Below are 24,104 nucleotides of genomic sequence, written 5' to 3'. Positions count from 1 at the left end.
AAGAATGTGGAACAGCAGAGATTTAACAATAACTTCCGTGTATGTTTTGAGGCTTTACACTGGAGAGCATATATGAGAAAATCCCTGGAGGAATGATAAAAGGATATTGCTTTAGGAGCAGAATTAAAAGAAAAAGTTTGGGATGTTTTCTACTTAGGAAAAATGTATTTATAAATTGTAGAGATTGTAAAGTTCAAAACAGGAGAGTGACAATATCAATTTTTAGATCATAAAAATGGGCAAAAACAGTTTAGTGGGAGGAGGCTAGGAACAACGGTAAACTTGAATGAAATTTTATCTTAATTCAGGAGAGGCAGATAAGTTAGACATCACTGAGAGGATAGGTAAGTCAGAGGAGAGGAAAAAAGAACAGATGGCAAGAAGAAAGTGTTTGGAATTCCCAAACTCTTTCCAAACAGAAGAGGAAGAAGCTTTGTGGGCCAAATCTTCCTTAACATGCAGATTAATCTTTTGTTGAAGTTTTGCTGTTAGTATTGTTCTGTCAGATTTGAATCTTCTTCTTTAAGGAATTATTTCATATTTTTTGAGTCACATACATGGGATAAAGATGACCTAGAGAGCTTTCATTCAGCTCAATGCAAGTGTGTGCACTGAAGTTATTTTAAAACCTTTCACTCTTCTCAGAATGACTGCTTACTTTCCTGAGTAGAAGCGATGTATAATTTGTATCATATATTTCTATTTGCCAAGTATTCCACTTCATTTTGGAACCAATCATCAGGTCATGTCAGCATATGGTGGATAATATCTGGATGTGCAAAAAAATGCCAGTTGGCAGAATACCAATTTTAAAATAGGTCAGAAAACTGATCACATTTTGCCATAGTTCTAACTAACATGAATGAATATTGAACTGAGCTTAAATCCAGACACTACTGGATTCTTACTGTCATAATCCCACTTACGATAATATAACAACTAAAATGCTTTCAATAGACAAATACACGTTTCTCGTATGTGAAAGATGTAACTCTGGTACAACTTCTGCCATTTTTTCTAAAATTTCAAAATCTGTGCATTGTTTGTTCAAAACTCCAATATCTAACCAAATTAATTGCTCATTGCTTTGATAAGTGGAACAAGAGAATGACCAGTACCTATGGTAGAAGATAAAGAGATTGGTTTTCCAGCTGCTTTCCTCAATACATTTTCTGCTTTCAAACAGCATTGCTTGGTAGTGATAATTTTAATTTGAAGTAAATGTTTACCATTTAGGAGCTTTTGTCTTATAGGCATTATGATACTATTATGATGCGTTATTTATATCCAAGGAGGAAAATATCTATGGATTGACATCTCCATTATTCCACTAGCTGCAGAAACCGTGGCATCTCACTAATGCATAGTGGTCTTGTGTGGCTACTAAACTGGCTGCAATGCAAAAAGCTCTTTGGAGAGAAGAGAAGCAGTTTGCTAATTATTGTTTTGATCATGTTGAAAGTTATGCAACAATATCGTTGTTTTTTGTTTTTTTTTTTTTGCATCATTTCTGTGCTGCAGAAGTAGTTCATATTAAAAGTGAACATGATCCTTGAGAATGAGTGCTGCTCTGGGATACAAGAATAACCCTTTTTTTTTTTTTTTCTGCTTTATTATAATGGGCTTGCTCTCTGAGTTTCCCCTTGTGCAAATTAGATGCAATGCTGACGTAGTTTAAGGCAAAATACTTCTGCTTAAAAATGGTTTCACTGTAGTCACTTATGTGATTATGGAACCGCTTAAGACATCGAACAGAAAATTTGGAGCTGTTCTGCTAATTTAGAATTAGCAGTCATGAACTATTTCTCATGAATTAAAAAAAAAAATCAAGGAAGGCAGATCAATTTATTGTATTCTTTGGTACATCCATTCTTTCCTTGAAAGCAATCCTATGCTTGTGAAGCATTCAAATTATCCAGCATGCTCTGAGTGTGTCTGCCACTCTGGGAGTATGCAGTGGTGGAGGATTGCTTATTCCTTTGGATCCTGGCAGAAGGAAGAGCATGAGCCACATCCCCTTGCTGTGCAGCCCTGTTCTGGGGCCCGCTTGGAAGAAGAGCTTTGTGCTGCTGTGGAAAATTATAGGTGTCTCTGGGGTTGGGCATCCACAGAACAAAGATCATGATGATAGTGTTTTGGCAGTTTGCTGCCTACGTGGTGATTGAAGGCTTAGTGCTCATGAAGAGTTACATAATTCATGACCAAAATGATAGATAGACACTTGATTATAGTGTATGAGTTGCTTCACAGGGAGAAAATATCAGACGTGAGCTACTCCTAATCTAGCTGAGAAAAGGCTAAGAAAAATAGTTACTGACTGCATAGTCAGACAAATTGAAATGAGAAACAAGGTGCAAACACTTAAATATGAGTTTGATTGAGCTCTGACAGCAACTAGCAGAAGAAATTTTCCCTGTTCCTTTGAACTTTGAGAAAACTGGATGCCTTCTTGTAAGATAGCTTTTAGGAAGGCCTGAGGTTGCTGAGCACACCACAATACTCATTTAAGATAATTTAATAGGCTTTGATGCACCAGAAAGTGCATCAAGAGAAAGACTCTTAAGTCTTAAAACAGTCTATTGATAAGGGTTCCACCTGTGCATCTAGAGCGTGTAGGTGCTGGAATAGCTGAGGACACATGTAAATTCTCCAGCATGGTCTTTTTCTTGGAGATGACATTCCCATCATCAGCACTGAATTCCTTCTCTCTGAGCTTGAAGTACCTGTGGCTGTCTGATAGATATATCTTCCTCTCTGATATGTAGTTTTAATTTCTTAATCAAATGCATAGGAACAGATATATTTTTAACTTTAAGAGGTGTTAGAAGAATTCCTAGGAAATTCTGCTCTTCTGTTTGGCAATTCTCTTGTTTTGTTATTGGCTTTTGAAATCTGACATAAATGAAAACGACAGGTCAGTTAAGCTTCTGTTCAGCAAGCCAGGCCTACATCTGTAGTAGGCGAAGGCGGGGATGTGACAGGATAAGACCTCCCCCTGCTTGGTGATGTAAGATGATGGATGCTTGAGGGGCGGAGACGAAGTGGAAAACGTATATAAGGAGTTCTTGTACTGTAATAAACTCCATTTCGCCGCCCATCACATTGGTGTTATGAAGAGCGTGCGATTGGCCGGGGCTGTCGGAACGCTTTACGGAGGGGCATTATCTGGGGTCGCCGGGAGAAAGGTGACATACATCCTGCTCTTTTGTAGTTCAGGAGAACAGTGTTAGCTCTTGCCAGAGAGCAATGAAAAAAAGGGATGTTTACAGCAAAATCATTTTTATTCATAAGTTTGAAAAATATTTTTTGAACTTTTTTTGAAGTTCAGTTTTCAAAAGGCTGTGCCCTCCACACTTTTCTCTTTCCATTTCTTTACCTTTTGAGAAAGCAGGCTGTACCAGCAAGTGGCAACCTGATTACATCATCAACAAGGGACCAAATTGTGATGCTATCAGTTGTAACAGTTGCAATATTCATGAACGGAACTCTGAAAGTTCAAATAGTTAATCCCAAATAAAATTGTGATCTTTATCCCACTTGACAGCTACATTTATCAAATTATTAAGAGAAAAAATTGATTGCTAAAAGTTATGGTGTGATCTATTATGTGATTTTATCAAGGTATAACTGTATTACCAAGTGGAAACTGCAGACTTATTCAGAATGTGAATTGGAGACACATAAACTGATAATATATCAATTATACCAGTGTTCTAGAGATTTTCTATTTTAAATTTATTTTTTCTCTTATCTTTTTACAACTTCTGATTCTTTAGTAGAAAATATAAAGTTGGAAACAAATTAGGAAAAATAAAAAAATAGTCTCTGTTTACTGTTATATTCTCTGAATTCATCATGCCACAGAAATATAAATTCAGTGAATGCTATTTGTGGGTGAAATCGTGGAAATACAAATCAGTTAATTCCTTGTGCAGACACGTATTTCAAACATTAAGTAAAGCCTCCAAAGAATTCATAAACAATTTTATTTGAAAGCATATTAAACTATGTCTTGATATAGTTCTGCTCTTAGTCTTTATCACAGTTTAAATAAAACATACTTTAAATGCTGTAATTTAAGTCGATATTAAAAATCTGCCATTGCTAGATACAAGCAAATCAGGCAGGAGCTTTTTCTGGAGGAATACTGCTTGGGTTGTTAGTCAGATAAAACATTATTTTTGATAGCTGATATACTTTAAAAAAAAAAAAAAAAGATAGAAGAAGAAAAGCAGCAGCAGCTCTGCTTCAAACAGGTTTGCTCTTGTCATAGCTATTAGTGCCAGTCTTTCAATAGCATGTCATGTTGATTGGCAGACACTCCCTTTCCTCTTTTGTGAAGAATAATAATTTTAGTGTGTGCTTGAAATAAAAACCTAGTATAAGTGATTTGCTGTTTGTAAAGGAAAAAGCTAGGTTCCTTGTAACCTATGTAGATTAAGTATTATTGTGTTTCAGGGAAAATTAATCTACATTAAAAAAAAAAAAAAAAGCACCTAAAATGGGAGTAATTTTGATTATTTTTATATCTGTCTTCTGTTAGAAGGCAGAAGAGCTTCCCTAGCCACTGTCTCTATCTTGGTGGTCATGACCACAGAGTTGGTACTTTCCAGGTAGCCACAGACATGGAGAAAGATGTGACTTTTTTTTTTCCTTGTCTTATATCTAGTTTTTGCTACTCCTGTAGAAGGCCTTTGTTGTTCATTTCATGGTTCCTTAGCTGCTTTTCCTGAAGAGTCAGCATTTAGTGCTGCTGAGTGACAGGAGAGTGCTGAAGTATTTTGATGCAAATATTACATCATCTAACATGCAAAAAACCCATCACTTGACATTAGTAATACTGCATTAAGTGAACACCATTCTCAAATGAGAGTGAAGGAATGAATCTCACTAGGGAAAAAATGTTTGGGCTATAATTTTAAGGAAAAAAAAAATTTTTGCCTAGACCAAAGTCTGGAACTTCCCTTACTGCCTTTGATCAGTGGGAGGATTGTTTGTCACATCATGCACCATTCTTCTATCAGCAAATTTGATGGTGTGCTGTAGATTCATTACACAAGTACTTTTTGTAACCTGTAGCACCAATGACACTGATAGTTGTAATCTGACATTCTGTTACTGCCTTTCTGCCCCCCGTCTGCCTGCCTCAGGGGGTTTCCTGCCCCTCTTTATTTTCTAAAGGACCATACCAATTTGTTAGAGGTAGCAAATTTTCTCCCAGAGTGACCTGTTAGAGTCTCCTTGCCAGTGTCTACATAAATAATCTGGGGGCTAGAATTCTGTGATAGCTCGTATCTGCTTTCCTATCCGCCCTTCCTTGTGCTTTCCGGGTTCCTGGGGAAGGAACAATTTGCCTGACCTGGGTGCCAGCTGTGCAGAAGTTGAGAACAGAAGAAGATGAGAACAGAAATTCTCATCAGTTTTGGAATCATAAGATCATAGAATATACGGAACCCTTCAGGATCATTGAGTCCAACTCCTGCCTCCACACAGAAACACCCCAAAATCAGAACATATGCCTGTGTCGAGTCCTAATGCCCACCTTGTATCTACCCTCAAAAGATCATCAGACGAATAGAGGTCTGCTTCGGAAATTCTTTGTAATCCATTGCATGATATTGGTAGCCATGTACTGCTTCCCTACTTGTGTTCACAGAGTGTTGCCTTTGCAGGGATGTCAGATTTGCTGATGAAAAGGAGGCAATCTTACTCCAAGGTATTACTTGGAGTAATTACGCTAATAGATATTAAAACCTTCATGAAGAACACGAGACATATTATTGGCTATTTTCTGCTAAAAATAGAATATCCTAACATAAAACTTTTAAAGCAAGGCTTAAATATTAAATTAGAGAAGTAGAAGTCCCTTAAGATGAGGTAGCACATCTAGGAAGGCAAAGTATTGAATTCTGCCAGGAAAAAAAAGTATGTATATTGGTATGTGGCAAATCTAAGTATTATTAGGAAACATTTGTATTCAAATATTAATATATAAAAATTCTGAGATAAACATAAGAAGCAATACATTAGGCTCATCAAGAAAACTTTTGAAATAAAAAATAATGATGAACTTCTCAGAAGCATTAAAAAGTAAAGATGTATATTGTGCAGGAGTTATGCAGGGTGTTTTTAAATTTGGAGATTGTCCACCCATAAAATTATAACATTTAATTTCTTTTCCTATGAGGAGAAATTCTTTTAAGAGTAGATCTCTTAGTGTATCATCCAGGGAAGTTATGCTGGGGTCCTAAGAAATACAAAGTTCTCAGTAATTGTGCTTATTAAGGCAAGCACAAAGTGTAAGAAGAAAATGGAAATGTTCATTTATAAGATAATGTATAATATTATTATTATATTATTATAATGTGCTGTGAATTTATTTACCCTTATATATGTATAATACAATAAATATCTATACAGAGTTTTACAAGCATCGTCCCTATTACAAGCTAATTATTGAGGGACAGGGTTTAGTGGGAAATATTGGTGATAGATGGATGACCTTAGAAATCTTCTCTAACCTTGGTGATTCCATGATTCTGTGATTACTTGGAGGATTGAACTAAAATGTACTTGCAAGATCTGAGAGCACAGTATATTTCAGTGTAACAATATAACAAATTTCATTTTGCCTACATAATACCACCACCTGTTGGCCTTTGTCAATGTGGCTATTCATTATATTTGCTATTTCATATGAGGTGCTACCAACATCTCAACAACATGCACAAAAAGAGTGTGCTCCTAATAAATAAATAAATAAAATAATAAATGATTATTATATGCAAGTCTCTTTTGATTTACTTGCAAGCCATTGTCTCAATTTTCTATTTTTTTTTTTTTAATTACAGAATTGTTTATCAGACAAAATTTTGCTGCTACACAAAATGGAAAAAATAATACCAAGTCATTTTGCAATCAGAAATGTTTAAATACATGTGGATAATGTTAGATACAGAAAAACTGAATCAAGCATTACTTGTGTACTTTACTAGATCAAGTCATTAGTGAGGAGAAGAGCCCTCAACAGTAATTGCTCCAATGAATCACAAATCATTGGCATTCCATGCTGATTTTTAAAATTTCTTTTGGGCTTTCTTTTTGTTTGCTTTCATTGATCCAACATATGCTGCACCGACATTCCATTAATTTCTTGACGTGGCATCTTGGATCTTGACCTTTTGCAAGCAGGGATGCCTTGTCTGTCTGGTGCACGTGTTCTTTTCTACTTCTTCTAATTTCTACTTTACTTCCAGTAGTTCTTCATAATTTTTCCCATCTTTTCATTTACCAGGTCTTTGGTACCTTTCAAATGCTAAATGCTCTCCCATATATCCTTAGTAACCATGCTGGATTTTTCTGTCCTTTTTAATATTTAGGTTTTATTGGATGAATGTAGATTGCACCTTCTCTAACCGTGCCTTAAATAATTGCCACTTAAGGGAATTAAGAAGTACAAGGGAAGGAAAATGCTGACCCATAGACTAAGCAGAAGGAAAAAACGTTCCCACTGGGTCCAATTTCCTAAGAAGGACCATCAGGATAGTGACTAGGACCTGAAATTATGGGCTGAATGACCTCTAAAAAATTATCAATTCAAAGAGGAACTTGTCTGTAACTGTTTGCACTAAAGGAAATGAAGATAGGTAGAAGACTCACAGAAGAGAGATTGTTTCAGTTTCTTGGTGAACATAGAAGAGCGTGATATGAAACCATCATGTAAATACATTGCATGCAGAATCTCTGTAATTCTTGTATCATGTCAAAAAACACGGAGGCAGGTATCATCTCTATTAACTCCCGATGTGTCAACTAGTTTATAAACCCTGGTTCTAAATGGGAAGATAAATGTGCATCTTCTGAATTTAAGATATTTTATTCAGGTCTTGCATTTATTGGAGAGAGTGCATGCTCATCAATATCTAATGTCAAAGAAATTAGCTGTACAAAAACTGCTACAGAACTAATGCAGACGTGTTCCTTCTCTGAGCCACTGCAGTCTGACTTTCATATAGTATTCACTGATAATACGAAGGGACCTTAAAGTGAATGCAATTTTCATGTAAATTGCATGGGAAACTGAGAATAAATGAAAACTTTGGGCTAGAGATAATACAAATTACTGACTGAGCTCCACAGTACTGGGTTAAAGATATTGCCGCCTCTATAGAGGCTGGGTTGCAAGAAGTACTAGAGGTGCAAGACACTGGGAGCAGAGCTGCTGGACAGGTTTCTGCATACTGCTTGAGAGGATTTTTCAGATACTTGAAGGATTGACTACTTTTCAAATGGCATTTCAGAAACCTAGACTTTTTTCAGAAACTGGAATTTCCTTATCAACCAGCGTATGTTGAAAATAGTTTGTTGCTATATAGTTTTTAGGAATATAATGGTGTTGCAGAGGTGGTCAATGTACTTAAAATGTTAAAAAAACTACCATATGGCACTCTAAGCTATGTCTCTACCTCCTTCGTGACTTGCCAAAATGGTACTTTTTAGTCTAAACAGTAATAGCAGATAAAATTTTTCAGAACAAAGTTTGTCGAAGATTTAAAAGAATTGGTCTATTTTGAAGTGATAGCATCCAGACAGAACTTTTGAGATGAAATTATCTATTGATGGGGGAGGGAGAAAGATAAAACCTTGGTCATCTAGTTGTCTCAAGAGACATTGAAAATTTTTAGGGGAACATTTTGTATTTAACATAGATTTTAGATTCAGGGTATGTATTTGCAATTTACGTATTTTCAGAACACATCTAAGAGGATAATGGAAGGGAAGCACCAATTGCAGAAGGATTTGGTCAGGTTGGGGATACTGGCCAAGTACTTAATTACACAGAGAGTGTGTAATCAGTACAAGTTGGCCTGAGCAAAGTAAAGTGTCTGAGGGAAAGCAGAGAGAACTAATGATACTTTGATGTGTGCTGAGTGGAGAGATTGGGACAAATCATTCAGAAAGTACTTCAGCATTGTTATCATCTTCTCGCTAGAAATGGAAAGGGGAGGGAACAGCTGCCCAGAGAAGCTGTGGTGCCCCATCCCTGGAGGCACTCAAGGCCAGGTTGGATGGGGCCCCGGGCAGCTGAGCTGGTGGGGGGCAGCCCTGCCCACAGCAGGAGTTGGGTTGGGTGGGTGGGCTTTGAGGGCTCTTCCTACCCAAGCCATTCTGTCATTCTATGATCTGTTTGGAATTTTTACAAAACTTTTTTATCAGTCTGTATACTTTTCCTTTGCTTAAATTAAAAGCACAGCTGTTTTTACTTAATAAGAATTTTGAAAATAAATATCTTTATTTCATAAAAATGTTGAAGAGGTAAACTAAGATGTTTCAATTATTTACTCCAATATTTTTTTAGGGAAAATCAATGTCTTTGTAGTCTGATTTCTTGTGATGCCGATGGGCAGAAAAATAGTTGTCCTTCTTGGAAAATGTGGAAGTAGGTTTGTTATAGAAAGAAACTGTTCCTTAGTTTAAAATTTAGTGTGTTTTGATAAAGCTCTAAGTACATTTGAATTTAACTCTTACTAACATAACAGAGCATTACATTACATTTCTCAAAGCAGTTCTGTTTTTCCAAATGTGGTTATGTCCCTTTCACAAGCTTCAAAAGATATCCATGTCTAAATATTGGTAAGCATTAGTATCAGTTGTTTTGTTTTACTATTTTAGTTTTTCACGTTCTGTCTCGTATTTCCAGAAGATGGTAATTGTTACATATACACTTAAATTAGCAAAATTCGTGAAAGTAGATTTAAAGAAGAGAGAGAGAAGAATTTCTAATAGACTGGCTATATGGACTGAATTAGACCAAACTGTAGTCCTCATTTTTCATGTATTTCTGAATGTAAGTAGACAAGTATTAGCACTTAATGGCGTTGGTCACATACTTACTACCAGGTTTCTTTTTTTTCAAGAGTGTTTAGAGGATGTATTCTAAGCTTTTTTTTAGTAAGTCTGATTTGTTTTGGAAAGCCCATGTTATCTGCCTCTTTTATAATTAAAATTTTCAAAAGAATAGTGTATAAATAAACATGATTTCTAAAGTTCTGGTGAGGAGGTACAGTGTTGGGTATAAGAAACTGCAGTGTTGAGAATAGGAAGAAATAGAGCCAGGCCAAGTTACCAGTCTGCATGTTGTTGTGTTGCGCGGAAACATTGCCCTGTGCTACAGCATGGATTGTACAGCGCAAGATGTGTTCCAACAATTGAAAGCTTTAGGCTTCTAAGATGGTTAGAACTAAAGGCGGTTGTTGTTCCAGTTACATGAGGTAGGTGGTAACTTAAATTGCATATTTTCATTTTCTGGTAAACTTTTATTTTTTACTCTTATTGTTCAGAGGTTTTAAGTGTGTTGAACTGTTGTGAATGTCCTTCAGCAAAGTAAGGACTGTGAAATTCTAAGCGATACTGAGTTTCTGATGATACTGGGAGGTAGAATCTGGGTAGGTGTTTAATTTTGTGAGCTAGAACCTGTAATAGATGTATCACAAAACCTAAAACTGACTTTATTTCCTCTATTGCATTCAAGCACACTTATTTTGCCATATAAGTAAAGTAGTTTCATACATTGCTGAAAGTATATATGACAAATTTCTGTATTTTCATGATTTGGCTTAATTTTTATCAGATAGAACCAAAACTTCTTTGGCAATTTTTCTATTTAAAGGCTTGCTAATCTGCATTGATTTCTTAGTTTGGTATGGATTCTTAGCTGAAAAATACAGTACATCACTGCCTGTTCTATCACCTGACAGCGACTGATAAAGCATCCGTGCAGAAAGTGTCAGAAAAGGTTAATATTTATTGATTTTATGGTGCTACAACCAATGTAGTTTTGCCATCAAAGATGTATGGCCACCAGCAATGGAATCTGTAAAATTACAGGTTGGGTGCTAGCTTTTATTATAACCTATGCCAGTATTCTGGGTTTAAAAAATGACAGATATTTAATTTAAGACAAAAGGCTTTGTATGTGCAGTACTGCGTACCTGGAACAGGAGTTTTGCATTCTAAAACGAAACCCAAGCACAGCGCTTGAGAGCTTAAGGGTGAAAAAAAAACACACATCCTTGCATTGCAAATGACAATCACATTTAGCCTTTTCATCCACTTAACTACGTGCTATTGATCTGTAGAAGGTGCCCAAGCAAGTGATAGCTGAAATTATGAGCAATAAAGAGCTTGCTTCTTCAAACAAAAAAGTATATAATTAGACAGAGAGGAGGAGGGAGCAGAGCCTGTGTTTGGTTTTAGAGACATTTAAACAAGATGGACTGAGTGCAACAGCACTGTTTAAGTGTACACAACGAGAAATCTGGTTGCCTTGAAGCATAAATCCATGGTCTGGTTGCAGCTTGTGTGTAAAAATTAGGCGTGCACTCCAGCCTTTACATTTATCTCCATCAGGATTTGCCTGACAGAAAGACAATCAGTTGGTTTGCTTACATCAACTAGGGAGAGGAAAATCTTGTGAAGCTTTGGTTCTTCTAAATGCATCCCCAGTTTGCATTTTTATTCTATTTTTCATTTAGCTGACTCCCGATATCAACTTCTACATAACTGATAGTTCTATTGATATTTCCAGAAGGTTTTCAAAAAGATGGAAAAATACTTGCTGGTGTGCTGAAAATTAGTCTACTAAAACACATACAGATGTACAAAAGACTTTGCACAGGGAGGTTTGTGAGGAACGGGGGCCAGATCCGGCCCCAGGTTTTAAGAATTCCAGTTTAAAGAATACACACTGCAGAAGACTATTTTTTTATGTTTAGTTTTGCATGCAGATTTTTCTCAGCAACGATAGGTTTGGTTTTGAACAGAACCTAATGATAATTCAGCAGCTAGAAACTCTTACTTTAACCTGACCGGTAGAATAAATTGTGTGGCATACAGTAAACATGCTTTAGATCGCCTCTTGTCTGTACCGCAGTTTTCTGTGGAGCTTTATACCACCAGTTTGTCTGGCTTCCTTTTCCCCAGACAGCTTACCCATTTTATTGTGCTCATTTAGGGGAAAGAAAAACTGTTTGTCTCCTTGAAAGGCAAGAGAACAGTGAGTGGAAAACTACTTTTATAGCTAAAATACCATTATAATATACGGCAACTAAAATTCTAAAATTGAAAGAGAAGATACAAGAGAAAATCTTAAATCACTGTTTTAAAACCACTGACAATTTGAAATATTCCCATGAAGATTTCTATTTTTTTGCCTTCCTCCGTTGAGCTTAGTAAAATGTGATTTTTAAACTGATTGTTAAAATAACTTGTTTAATTTCAATAACTCAAATAAGATCCATTCCTCATATAACTCCACCTTTTTTATTTTAATGACTGTGTCATTAATCTAACATTTTCCATTTTTATTGTGCTTCATTTTTTCCCCTTCTGATCGCTTTAAATTATGACTCCGAAATGGCACGCATTCAGCAGCAGCATGCTCTGCCTGCCTTTTTACATCTCTCTCACCCCTTTCGTCCTCATGTTTTTAACCTTCTGCACAGCCAGGTGCCAACAGCATTGCGGCTGTGTGGTGTCCATCAGTGACTTCCAGGCTGCAGCTCCGGGTGGCAGCTCAGTGACAGAAGGTTTTTCAAACACTTAATTTCATTGTTTAAAAATTAAATATCACTGCTGCAAACTGTTTGTTATGGTTTATAACGCCTTCACCCCCAAAATTGGTGCTTACCTCAGGTAATGGTTGATACGTTAGGTTGTTAACTGATTTTAACAAATGATTTTGTGGAATTAATTCATAATGTAATTAAACTTTAGTACCAGCAATACACAACCGAAGCCGTATATTTATCCTAGATTGCATAACCATGAGGACTGCATTGCTTAAATCATTATCATTCTCCGAGTAAATAAAATTAATTTATTATAGACTTCCCCACACACAAATTTGATATAAAACTAAGGGATAAGGAAGAAAATAGGTAATTGGAGGCTGCAGCTCACGGAATGATTACTCGTGCTAATGGCCAGTGCAGCACTCTGGCCCTCCTCATAGCATCTATCTATGCACAGTGGCAAGGAAAATCAAGAGTGCAAACAATTCTTAGAATTCAAATTCTGCTTGCGTTCCCTAGGCTTTTTGACTCATCTTCAGATACAGGATATGATGTGGTCCATCGGATTAGGATTTGTATATGGTAACGCTGTCTTGAGCACCTTGTGCATGCACCACGTGTGTTTGCAGCAGCACTGCAGAGTGCGCCTGCAACTTCCAGGGCAGAAAGTATTATCTGCTGATATCTCTGTGTGAAAAAGCCAACGTGAGCCAGAAATTGCTACCTTTTATTTCAGATGGGAGTGAGGGTATAAAAGCAAAATAACTTTGAAATCACCATGCCTCTAGTTACAAAAACATTCAGGTAGCAAAATGTTTCGTCAAGAATCAGAATGGAAAATAGGAAAAAGCTCTGTTTTGAGCATGAAATTTGCACTGATGATTATAAGTGGCAGCAACACAGTTTTACGGCTCTGTGGGGGGCAGGGTTTGGGGCAAGTGTGATTATAGGCGCCCATGTGTCAGCTCTTCTTGCCCTGGATGGGAATAGGCACTGCTTGGGAGCCCATTGCACAGCACTTCTTGGGGCTGAATCCAGGCTGTTAAAACCAGAGCGTGGGAACTTCAAAGCTGCAGCACCAAGGGGCTAGCCTGGGCTAGCAGTCCCCAAAGAAGCAGGGAACTGCATCACATTAGTGTAGCAGTGCAGCCCCTGCATCAGAGCTGGTTTGCCTCTGGCCCATCTGCTGTGCAGTGGGAAGTGAGAGTATGAGGGCCTTTGTGCTTCAAAGCAATGCTGGTGCTGTTGGAAGCCACTGGCTAAAATCTCCAGAGTGTTACCTACTTATTAGAGGGGCAGGGGGAAGTGCCTTCTGTGAAATACTCAGAGTGTGAGAGGTTTTTGGGAGGAGGCTGCAAATCTTGCCAGCCCCACTCAGCCTTGCTCACCACCCCACGTAGTATATGTGATGGACAGAGCCCCTCATATGGGACATGAGGACACCTTGTTATTGGGTAAATATTGTACTTGTCCCCACAGATCTGTAGGACATGCCCTGGCATTTATTTCTTAACAAATCTTTAGTACTATTTCTTCAGTTAACCAGTTACATTTCTGTTTACCCACAGTTCCTCAAATATTCTTTGCTAGAGTACTTTATGAAATCATTTATTCAGACTTCCTTGATCCTTTCTACTAAAGTTATAAATTTGATAGCATTGCTATATTGACTGGAATGTTACAGAGCAGTTGGCTTTTATTGTTTTTGTGATATAAAGTATGTGATTTTATTGTTCATTTTTATATCTCAGATTTCACCCTTTATTAGAATTTTGAGCTGTATCATCTTCAGACTAAGATTTATCCATTGTGCTAAGTGCACTTTTTAAAATGCTGATTAATTAATCTGTAATTCATCCTCCATTTTAACAGCTAGATTTTAGGGTTTTTTGGTAAAATCATGAATGAAGGAAAGTAAATGTCATCTCTGTCACAGTATTTTTTTTTTTTTTCAAGAGACACTTGCAGCATCCGTCCCAACACTTCCTTGAGCTTAAGAAAGGAAAGAGCAATCATAATTTTCAAGAATGTTTGTCCCCATCTTTCATTCGTTGCTCTGGTTCTGGGTACTGCAGGCAGAGGTGGGGAAGGTCCCACTCCTATGTGTGTGTATGTAATCCAAATCAATTTTATAATCATAATTCCACTCTATAGTAATCTTGTGCGATTATATGTGATTGAAGTTGAGATATTAACATTTATGGGCCCTGATCAAATAAACTAATCTTTAAGCACAGTTTACATCCTATCCTCCTCTAAAATTTTCTTCTTGATTTTGTTACAGCAGGCATTTAGGCAATTATTTTTTGTAAATAAACTGTATATTACTTATGGAGTATGTTTAGATTTGTCTTAAGTGCAGCTTTAAAAATATTTGTTGCTTTTGGAGTAAATAAAATAGCCTATAATTGTTCACAGCTGTAATTTGAATAACTAATATATATGCTCCAAGACAACTGTCTTCACACGTGTTTTATCTGGGGAGACTTAAGTGCTTAAAAGTCAAAAGTTCTTTACAGATACTTAGGCCAAAAGAAAGATCTGTCATCTCATATAATTTTGATTATCAAATTTGGTGGACATTTTTTTTTCTCAGCAGCTTTTTTTGCGTGTTTGATCCTTATAGCCAATTTGTTGAGTTTTCTTTGCTTAGTGATTTGTTTGTTTATTCTGCTGCTGAGCAATTGTAATCAGTGTTTAGAGACTTCAAGTTGTCATTTATGTTCCTGCAAAAGAAGTCGGGTTACCAGTAAAAGTGTTTTTGAAGTCACAGTGACCTTGGTCGAGGAATTGCCTGAACAGTAGTCCTATCACTTACAACAATGATAGCTTCTAAGGATTTCGTAAAATTACAGAATGGTTTGGGTTGGAAGGGACCTCAAAGCCCACCCCATACCCCCTCACCAGCTCAGCTGCTGAGGGCCCCATCCAACCTGGCCTTGAGCACCTCCAGGGATGGGGCACCACAGCTTCTCTGAGCAACCTGTTCCAGTGCCTTACTGTCATAGTTTGTGTGAATTGCAATCTGTTTGCTTCAAAGTACCTAAGATTTTTTGCATATTCATTTTCAAGTATCATTTGCTACAGAGGAAAGTTTGATATAGATGCTAAATAGCAGGTTATTTTTTTCATGAAATGCAGTTATTAACTAATACAGTTCATAAACTAATCTACAGTCTGCAGAAATTCTGGTCAGTGACAAACTTCATAGAAATCAGGAAGTAAGAGTCTTAAAGTAAATGGTTAGACTTCAGGTGGAGTGAAGTGGTAGACTTTGTGCAATGTATGAAAATGCCATGAGTATATTTTTACTATACAAATCTTCCCTGCCAGGCCTTTTATATATATATATATATATATACACACACACGCACGCACTATATTATATATATATTGTGTGTATGTATGTACAGATAGATACTATTTATACATATATATATAGCATCTTTTGGGAGTAGAGGAATGATATTATATAATTTAGAAATAATCTAGAAAATTTCAAGCCTTAGGTTGAATCTCAAGCCTCCCTCCAGAGGGAGGGAGAATAAAAGAAGAGAGGAAATAAGGTGCAGAACAAGTCAAGTCCAGTTCTATAAACACAGTACATAATTTACCTTTTAAATGCCCAGCTTCCCATTGAATTGCATTGGACCCTCAGTTCAGACCTGCATTTGTGGATGGTGGTCTATTTTAGATTTACATAGGAGATTGTGAGGCAAAGGTGCTGCCTTTGGAAGGGCTAGTCTTCCTCTAATATAGGACATTGTTTTGATAGAAATATATCTGATTGTCTATGAAGAAGATATAAATTACGAGTGATATGCAGTGCCTTTATTAATATGGCAAAAGGAAATGGAAATGCCAGATAGGGCTCCATTTAAAAAATGCAGCAGCCACACATGTTAAGAGTGAAATAGGGGAGCGTATACAGGAATGTGCACTGCTGTTTCAGAGAAAAGAAGTGGAGTGCTTTGCTTATTTCTGGTACAGTTTGCTACTGACAGTGACATTCCACATGAAAGACTAGACAGAAATTCTACTAACAATCTTGGTCACTGACACAACCAAATCCAGAATTTCATTTTCCCTATCTGTGCTATTTCATACCTAGATTTATGGGTAAAGGATATTAACCTCAACTGCTACCTTTTGCATTGACGATTGTTGCTAAATAACTTTGGCCTTCATTCAAAAAATATATATGTGATAGCTGATTTTGAATCCCAGCGGACTGTATAAATGGGAGAGCATGAGTGGAGTTTTCCTCATTGTCTGAAATTCCTCAGAAATAGATGTGGCAAATGTAAAATCAAAATATCTCCTAAAACTGGGCCATTTGTTATGAGGGATTGGGTGGGAGGAAGGACACAGAGTATTCCATCAAATTATTGTCAGCAAGAACCCTTAGCTGCAGGTGGCCTCAGGTTGAATAGCTCTGAACGTAGCTGTTTTATGCAGGGAGACATTTGGTCTTCGTCTCATCCAGGAAAATGGAGAAATTCGTTAGTCCTCTTTCCCCCTTTATGTCTTCTCTGCCATACCCAGCATGAATTCAGTAGAGTTGACATTTGGCCTCTTCCCCCTTAATTTTAATAGTTGTCTTTGAAAGAAATTGCCAAATTATTAGATGTTTAATATCTCAGCACTTAAAACATAGCATTTTAAAACAGTCATGTATAATACTTTTTTATGTGCATATGTAGTAAAGTGCACCTATATTTTCCTTTGTGTTTGATCATTAAGAGATATATTATATTGTCAATATATACTATGAATGATTTTTAAACAAACCTTCTACTGACTTGGCTGTAAACTTGAGAAAAAACATTGGTTTCACCTTAAGGTTTTAATTTCCTTATGTTTAGTATAAAATCAATACTTTAAGAGTGACTAAAATAACAACCAGACAATATTTACTACTTTTATGCTGAACATTTCAGATCAGAACTTGGGAGGAGGATCCGAGTTGTAATTTAAACATTTATAACCATCATTCCAATCTCTCTGACAAAACTTACTTCATTAGATCTAGAAATACAATCGTTTCAATTAAGCATTACTCCAGCAGTGTTTTCCTTAGCATTAGGCATAGGTACTTGGATCTAACGTAGTCCTTCACCCTTAAAAGCCAGGAATCATTCTTCTGATAGCCATTAATTAAGATCAGTTTAAAATTGCTTGAAAAGAATTAAAGAATTGGGTCCACTACACTGTCTTTGAAAATAAAGTTAAAAGCATGAATGTGATAATATGAGTATCTGTTCATAGATGTATGAGGTAGATAAAGGGCATTTTGCCATTATGTGTCAGATTATTTTGACTTCAATTTTTCATTGAGGCATGTTGAGTTAAGGTGGTGCCTAATGTGAGTAATAGTGACAGAGTCTGACCTTTTTATGTGATTTTTTTTCTTTTCTATAATGATAGTGAACCTCTGAAATAAACCTTATACCAGTTAGAGGGTGTTACATTTTTGTTAGGCTCTTTGTCATGGTGAACCAACTGGAGGTGAATTTAAATCTTTTGTCTCACAATCCATACTCCTTCTTCTTCATACTCTCTTACTTTCCAAAACATAACAGACTTTAAACATTCACAAGTGGTAAGTAAAGCAGTGAACAGATGTAATTACAAAAGAAATAAAAGAAAGTAACTCAAGTTTCAGACCAGATGCTACACTCATTCTTCCATTGCCTATACCTCCACAGTTGTGAATACTCCAGCGATTTTATGTCAAAGTGGCAAAATTTTGCCCTGAATTGTGAAATACCAAGTCCAGAGATTTAAAAAAAATAATAATAAAAATAGTGAGAAACAACAGCTCTGAGGATACTTCATTTCATTTTTGCTCATCCCAGCTTGAGGAATGCTGTTCTAGATTGGTCTTCCATAGTTCTGTCTTTTTGTTTCATAACTTCAGGTTATTTTGCTTCATGTCCTTGAAACAATTCCTTTGTCTACATTGTGAATCCTTGCCAAGTCTTTTCTGTCTGCACAGGGTGCACATAGCTATTGTACTGTCATTCACCCAAACGATATGTCCTCTATGGTGATGTTATGCTTTCATTAGTGTGGTATGGCAAAAATAGTTTTTAAATACTGATTGGCATTAATTTTTATATTTCAGTTTTGTATGCATAATAAATCCAAACCTTAACATGGTTAGCCTTTCAGGATATAATCATGGGAAGAAATATAATATCCTGGTTTCTAAAATGAAATCATGTGACTGTTTTGTGTTTGGCTTGATCCAAGGATAATGTTTTATGAGGAGTTTTACAAAGTAATCAAAGCTTACTTGGTCAATAAGAGCAATGCTGAAAAGTAGGCAATGTCATTTGAACCTAAAAAAGTTTCTCACTCTCGCAACTGCAGGCTGATACCGGAATCACCAGCACCAGCAATTTGTGCCTTTATTTGGTGATAAATTAAACAGGTCTTCCTGAGCTCATGCAAGCAGGAAGTAAGAAATGATCTCAGGCCTTGTGAGTCACACTGTGCCTGATTAAAGTAAAGGTGTAGGAGATACAGAAAACTGCTGTGTGTGATTATTTCAGATATATTATGTTACTGACACTGCAGCAAAGACAGACGTCGTACATTTGGCATACAAACACAACATCATTTGATCTAACCAGCAATCCTGAGTTAGTCAGAGAAAGCACCATTGACAAACTTTCAGCTGAATATACAATTACAGAGTTTACCAACATTTTCAACGTACTTTCCAGGCAGCTGATCTCAGATAGTGTTTTCCATAATCCAAGTCTTCTGAGACTGCTTCAATTGCATTTATCATTTCAATAAAGACTAAGTAGAGATTCATGCTCTGTCTTCCGTATTTTTCTTACATTTGACATACTATGGTGGTTACTTTTCTCATTCCTTTAAATCCTACTCTGTTTCTATATAGACACATTTTTTGTATCACTGGAAAATGATAGAGAAACTTTCTAACTGGAGTTTAAAAATGTCTTTTCGTGACCAATTGCATTCATGCTCATCCAAAATGAAGGAGTGTACTCTTTTAAATACATGGGAACTGTGGTTGCAGCCATTAGCTATTCCAGGAGAGCTTTTCTCTGGATCAGGTGGTACTCCATAGTAACACAGTACTTCTGGAAAGCTCTGTTAGTAAGCTATTAGAAACATACAACTCAGTTGTGAACTCCCTTCAACAACATATTAGCTCTAAGTGGAACAATGTGATTTGTTTATTTTGAGGTCTTATTTATTACTCTGTGCACTGTTCTATAATTTCATCACTGGTGAATTTAGGTGACCTGTTTATGATTATTATTATCCAAGTTTGCAAATACTCTTTGAAAGATCAGTTTTGTTAATAATCAGTATTAGATTTGCTTATGCCCTTCACTAGGACATAAGTGTAGCATAGCCCATAAACTTCCTTTACAGCTTTGTGGTTATTTTTATGTCGCTTTGATTAATGAGTCATTGCATATCATGACTCCTTTTCCTGGTATTCATCATGTGTTAGTTTGTGTTGCAACATTTTCTTGCAGTATACGTTATTGTATTGAACTCTGTCTGACTTTTTAAAGTTTTAATATATTGATATTGTAGGTAGTTGTGGTATCTTTGAGCAAAGCAGGATGTATTTACACTGGTAGTACCTGCTGAAACAGGCAGCCATTCAGCTTTACATTAAGTATTTTCCTGATTTTAGGTGGAAGTCAGTACTACAGTTATTTGTTATTGCAGTTCAGTTTATCTTCACCATCTTGTTAATTCATTGGCTTGTTATTTTAGAGTTTGAGGGTTTTTTTATGTTGAGTTGTACTGTTCGTATTGTTGTATCAAGTAATAAAACATCCAAGTAGTTGTTTGTTTTTTTTTTGTTGTTTTGTTTTTTTAATTTTAGAACTTGTTCAGGTGAGAAATCTAGTGTGTAATAGGCCAATGTAAAACTTTATAGTATATCAGCTGTTTTGCACAAGGACTTAAAGTGAAATAGTGGTCTATACAATTGCATCATCCGACTTGCTCCGTTAATATTCTCTTGTAATCAAGTCATTAGGGTTGCATGCTTTTTCCCACCACAACATCCCCTGTTAAATTAAATAAAAATGGAAGAAAAAAAAAAAAACTCTATAGAGGGCTTTATGCAGGGGCTTTGTTTTTTCTTTTGAAGTATTTAAGTTTTACTTGCTGTAGAATTATGTATTTAGGTGAATTTGGGCTGATTTTCTTTTTGTCATTCTCTTAATTCCCTGAACAGAAAAAGAAGAAGTGTTGTATATATTACATGCATACATACAAATATATGTGTATACATATGGAGAAGTTTGGGACAGATGAAGACTTAGAAGCAGGTTTTTTTATTCCTAAATTTCTGAGATGGTATTTCTATGTACTGATGAGATCACTCACTCTGTCTCATGTTGTGGTTGGCTGTGTACCACAGCTTCTGTTTTTGCTTCTCCCTGAAACTAGAAGGTCCAAAATATTTCTGCCAGATTGACACTTAGTTATGTAAAGCAATTCCAATTGGTTTGGAAAACAAAGAATTTATCATCAAAAACACTGCCTGGGTACTTTTAACTGTGTGCAAGGGAATGAAGACTGACTATTTTCATGTAGCCTCAGAATCAATTGTAATCGAGTTAGTTATTTGAGAAAGATCAGTTCCAGGAATCTATGACCATGGCTTTACTTCTTACCCGAACCTCATTACCGTTTGAGGAAACATGCTCCTGAACATGCTTTGAGGAAAAAAAAAACATAATATATTAATATGAGGAGTGTAAAGTATCTTCATGTCTTTCCACAAGAATTGTCTTTCTAGCTATATTAAGAAATACTTGTATATGACTTTACACTTAGTACATTCTGTGAGATGAAAAAGGCTTCATTTTATTTGCTCTTTTGTTTTTAATGAGTGCTATTACTTCAGCATGACAATCATTTTCATTTTTCATTTCGGATCCATTCAAATGCCATACTAGTTTCTCTCTTCTGCTGAGATGCATTTTTTCTATAGTTGGATTATAGAAACATAATTTGATGTGTATGGAATTAAACTGGCGTAAAAGTAATTTTTATATGGGTGGGTTCTTTCCTCTATCAACCAAGTCAGCTCAGAACTTTAAAGACCATTCTGACCAGATCACTGTCACAATGATTCTACTATTAAAGGTATGAAACTGTCCTGGTAGCTCTACACCTTAATGGTTTTGTATAATGTTTTTTCTTGTCACCTATGTAGTTAAATTCTTAGAGTATTATGAGCCAAGACATACTTTTGCTGCAGTAGTAAAAACCTAAGCTAGAGACTGCTTTGTGCAGGCAGATGCTCAGCCTTTTTTTTGGAATAATAATTGTATTTGTTGATTCCTCTTTTTGAAAAGGATGATTTTGATTTGCAGTAATAGACTAAGTCATAGAATGTTTCCTTGACATTCTGTACCTGTATTTTTTGAATAGTAAAAACTTATTTTCCAAACAATCATGTCTATCCATTGCCTACTCATCTGAAAGTGAATACATGGTTGTATATACATAAGGCAAGTTCATACGCATTCAGAAAAGCATTTAAAAGGTATTCTAGTAGTCATTTGATGCTTAAGGAGTGCATTTGCTATTTAATGTAGCAAAAGTGAGAGTTACCAGCAACGTCCTCAATTAACTCTATATAATTTAGAGGCACTTCTTTGTCCAGTTTCTAAACAGTCGGGAAAGTCTTAAGTCCAACCAAAACCAAACTGTAAAGGATTATGTGTTTCTAGGCCTTGAACAAAAGCTGAAGCAGAATATTAAGTTAAAGGTTTCCAGCAAGAGCTACATACACACAGGATGTTGTTTCTTCTGATGTGTAGCTTTGATCTTTATTATGATGCCAAGAATTTACATACTTTTGTAAGTGGCCTATGCTTTTCATCCTTTTACAGGCAAATTGAGTGTATTTACCTTTAAATATTCATCTTCCAGTTATATGTAGTTGCCTAGCCCTTCTGTTTAATTATGTGCAAGAAAGGTGTTCTTTTGACGCCCCGTTAAACTTGTCTTTGTGTGAGCTTATCACAACTAGTCACTTAGAAGTCAGAATTAACATGCTAAGTGGGTAGTTTTAGTACTGAGGAGCAATATTTCCAATAACCTTGCTAGAAATGAGAACAAGTTTGTTTTTCAGAATATCCTCACTGTCATACACTACGTTTACTATGTAGTTTGACCCTTTTCCATGACAGACTCAAATTCGGGCCACAAGTAAATTCCAGATGGCAACTTTCTGAATTTTATTAATAATACTAAATATAAATCTATCATATTATTGAGATGTTGAAATTTGCAGAAACATAAATGTTCTTTTTCAGTAACAGTCTACTAGGAAAACCTGTGCTAGATGTGTAGTTCTATAGTTCAGCAGTCTTTCACTTTTACATTCAAAACAAAATTGCATGACATGAAAATCAAGAATAAATATATTAGTCTTTCAGGACATTTTTTCTAATACAATAAGACTTTTGTATTTCCTGGATTAAATTTTTAAGTACAAAGTAAATTAACTTGACTTTAGTAGCCACAAAAAATCATATTATACCATGTTCCTAGTAAGCTAATATTTAGAACCAGTTAAGCATTTTCATTAGAGTTTGGTATTGCATATTGATTTTTGTGTGTGTGTGTATTTTCTTTTACCTGGAGAGAATAAAGCACCTTTGCTTTTAAAACACTGAAGTCAGTAGAAACAGCCTTACAGATTTTTATCTGGAGTATAAAGATTGCCATCAGTTTCTGGGTTGCTACTATTAATATACATTTAGGTTATGCAGGATTTTATCTTAATATGATCAGTCTTTATTTATATAAGTAAAATTCTGACACCACTTTACTGATACACATTTAGCAAAGGCAGAACTCCGGATCTGCATTATTAAAATGTGTAGAGCACCTATCATATTCTGGGCTTATATTGTGCTGAAATATGCTTTTAATTGAAGCAGGATTATAGCTATATATTATCAGTGTGGATCTACTTAAGAGTTCAACATTGACTATGCTGTGTAAGTGTCGTACTAGTATAAGAGGATATATACCATGGGTTTGAATTTAAATGCTATCATGTGAGGAAGATAGATGTTTAGTGCAGGAAATGATCAAGTGATGATTGTCTTTTGCAAAATGTGCAGTCCAGTTGGCAAAAGAAACAATGTCTGTCCTTGGGGAAAAAAAGGCTTAGGTCTGTATACCCAATCGTATCTGTATCTGTTTTAGATAGGCAGTGCTCTGAAAAGGGGGAGTAGCATGCATATATATACACTAGTAGTGTTCAGAATAGCAAAGAATTTTGGAGACTACGTCTTTTAAATTTGCTTTTAAGAAAAATAAGAAATGGAAAATGTAACTTAAAAAGTAAAATTCAAGTAATTACAAACCAGCCAGAGTTTTTTTCCTTTTTCTCCATCTACAGACCAAAGGCTGTAACTATGACTTCATGTGTTGTATTTCATGATGTTCCCGTCACAAAATGCTGAGAAGCATCTCAGACAAAATCCAAAGCATTATAAAATA

The 24,104-nt window shown here is 35.9% G+C and overlaps 1 protein-coding gene across 2 annotated transcripts in view; it reads left to right on the top strand.

Moving 5' to 3' along the window:
* Positions 1–24,104, top strand: part of ZNF407 (zinc finger protein 407) — a 351,093-nt gene that overhangs the window by 244,243 nt on the left and 82,746 nt on the right. The window lies entirely within an intron of this gene.

The sequence above is a fragment of the Phasianus colchicus genome, chromosome 3 (genome assembly GCF_987193195.1).
Source record: "Phasianus colchicus chromosome 3, bPhaCol1.hap1.1, whole genome shotgun sequence".
Taxonomy (NCBI): domain Eukaryota; kingdom Metazoa; phylum Chordata; class Aves; order Galliformes; family Phasianidae; genus Phasianus; species Phasianus colchicus.
Note: the sequence above shows the minus strand (reverse complement) of the source record. Positions and strands in the feature narration are given on the sequence as shown.